General features: G+C 42.9%; 1 protein-coding gene across 2 annotated transcripts in view; it reads right to left on the bottom strand.

Moving 5' to 3' along the window:
- The window catches only part of NT5DC2 (5'-nucleotidase domain containing 2), a 24,763-nt gene that overhangs the window by 12,239 nt on the left and 9,717 nt on the right, over positions 1-2,807 (bottom strand). The gene's annotated exons all lie outside the window — the stretch shown is intronic.

Here is a 2,807-nt window from a genome sequence, read left to right as displayed (position 1 = left end):
AATGCAAATCCAAAAAAGGAAACTCTTATCACCCAGTACCATTTGGAAGGGACAACAAAAGCATGCAGGTGAAACAAACAATTACATCCTGACCCAGGAACTCACCTGGCATTAGGTAGGGCTGCAGCTCTCCCATACATTTGTTATTCTCATAGCCAATCAACCATACACCTATCAGCAGATCAACAGTCAAGTTTGGCTCCAGAGAGATCAGCCACCCCATACAATAAAGCAGAAGACTCCAGTGAGTCTCATCAGTAAACTGAAATCAGTTTTACCATTGTTTGTCACCAAAATGCCAGATCTGCCAAGGGAACACTTATAAGATCTTGTATGTGAAAAGCAACTTGGAAGTAGACTTCTCAGCGAAGCCAGCTGTCAGAGGTGCCTGGCAACCCAGTCATGGCATGCCTGTGCATGTGAGCTTGGAGCGGCCCATGGCTGATGGCTGCAGTCACAGCTCTCTGGAGTAATACTAGTCCACATCAGAAGGCATTTTTTAGAGCTGTGTGAAGGACAGACATGAAAGCAGCCTCACAGAGAGGACTCAAAGTGGAGTTGTCAGAGAGAGTGTGCTGCCTAGTGCCAAACACATGACACTTCTCATCAGGATGCAACAGCCACAGCACCTCCCATTCAGTCCATACCAGTCAGGGTAAGACAACCAGCACTGCTGCTGCACAATCTGAAGGCAGTACTGAGGTAACACAAACTGGGGGCAAGGCAGAACACGCAAAAGGGCAAAGAAACAACAAAAAACATTTTGCTGTGACCAAAAGCTATGATGGCATGCTGAGGGTTACACAATTCCCACCTATCCAGCTCAGGACAAGTTGACCTACAGCAGGAGCAGACTCCCTTTGGGCTACGTATTGCATGGCAGTGCTACCAAACAATATTAGCTGAATCCTTTCAGCAGCCTTTTGTCCATTTGGATGTGGTTTTACTAAAGGAACATTTATCCTACCAGGAAAAACAAGATTTCCTGAAAATAGTTCCCCACCTTTTTTTTTTTTCTTCTTTTTTTTCCTCTTTCATAGGATCATAGAATTGTTTAGGGTGGAAAAGACCTTCAAGATCATAAAGTCCAATCACAGAATCATTAAGGCTGGAAAAGACCTCTAAGATCATCTAGTCCACCCAACCCATCACCCAAGGCCATTAAACCATGTCCCCAGTTACTACATCAATGCTCTTCTTAAGCACCTCCAGGGATGGTGACTCCCCCACCTCCCTGGGCAGCCCATTCCAATGCCCAGCCACCCTTTTGGAGAAGAATTTTTTCCTATTATCCAACCTGAATCTCCCCAGCACAGCCTGATGCCATTCCTTCATCAACACTTGATATGTATCACAACTTTTCCCCAAGCATTCCCCATAACTGTTAAGGGATTCTGGGAGAGAAGCAAGAGAGATGCACACAGGCAGTTCCTATTCAAATCACTAACTATAGGATTTAGCAGAACTCAGCAGAGCAATTACCTGTCCCACCTTTGAAGACTTGAAGCTTAGATGTGACAGTTAAACATTCAATGTTAACTGCAAACTACCTTGTAGTTAATTGACTCTCAGTTACGGTGCCTCGTGCCACTACCCTACAAGGTAAGTTTGTCCTCATGCTCTCCCTTTCAGCAGCCATGACCTCATTATATCAGAAAAAAAACCTGACATAATTCAAGATGAAAACTGCACCACAGATTTAGAAAGACTGACATGTACACTTTTTCCACACTCACAAGTTCCCTGCCTTTCTTATATGCTAACTAATCCTAGTCCTGCCTGTAAAAGGCTGGTAGCTGCACTGCCTAATCCTAGGCAAGATCTGTTCCTACCTACTGCAGGTGTTGGGATGTCAGCACCTATCCACATGCTCCTGCCAACAGAGGATCAAGAAAAGCCTTAATGGAGAATGCTAACATGCTTCAATTACATCAGTACTGTCTGCCTTATGCCCGTTGTCTGTCATCTCTGACTTTGCAGCTGTTCCTTGAGCAGTGGGCACAGGTGAACTTCATGAGGTTCAACAAGTCCAAGTGCAAGGTCTGGCACCTGGGGCGTGGGCAACCCTCACTGCCAGTACAAGCTGAGAGAGATATAACGGTGTGTGTATAGCTATTAATCCTTGATTTAAATGTGACCTTCTGGCTTTTTATAAACAAAATCAATATCAGAATGCTGGGGCACTAAATGTATCTTGGTGTTGCTTTACTTTTAGCTTTAAAATGTTTTTATTTTTTGTCTGTCTCTGAAGCTTTTGTCTGATCTATCCAAGTAATTCTGTACAGAGCTGTAGCCTTGCTGCATCTTGTCTTGGGTCTAAGGTAGGCCTCTTCTTTCCCCTTTCCTTGGCTTGTCTCTCCTGCATTAAGGACGCCATCAAATTTGACTGCTTCCAAGCTGACAGGTCCTTCCTCACAGGGTAAAGGCAGTGTGGGTGATGAGAGAAATTCTTCTAACAAATATTTTCGGTAAGTAAATTTTGGACTTGGAGGAGAAGCTGGGTCATCGTCACATGGAAATGCTGACTTAAAAATAAAAATACATAGACACTTTTTTTTAGTTGGCACTGTTCTTTAATTTCCAGTATTGACTCCAATACTCTTGAAATTTCAAATATATTTCCTTCCTATGAAGTATAGTTTAAGAAGGTACTTTACTGTAAGTACGCTTCCGTGTTTCATTTTTATATTTCATGTTTCAAACGCTTGTTATTAAATACTTGCTGTGCAGCTGTTTCCTTAGAAATATTCTGAAGATTGATGTGCTAGATTTCATTACAAAATAAAGTGTGTGAAAAATCACAAGGA

The sequence above is a fragment of the Meleagris gallopavo genome, chromosome 14 (genome assembly GCF_000146605.3).
Source record: "Meleagris gallopavo isolate NT-WF06-2002-E0010 breed Aviagen turkey brand Nicholas breeding stock chromosome 14, Turkey_5.1, whole genome shotgun sequence".
Lineage (NCBI taxonomy): Eukaryota > Metazoa > Chordata > Aves > Galliformes > Phasianidae > Meleagris > Meleagris gallopavo.
Note: the sequence above shows the minus strand (reverse complement) of the source record. Positions and strands in the feature narration are given on the sequence as shown.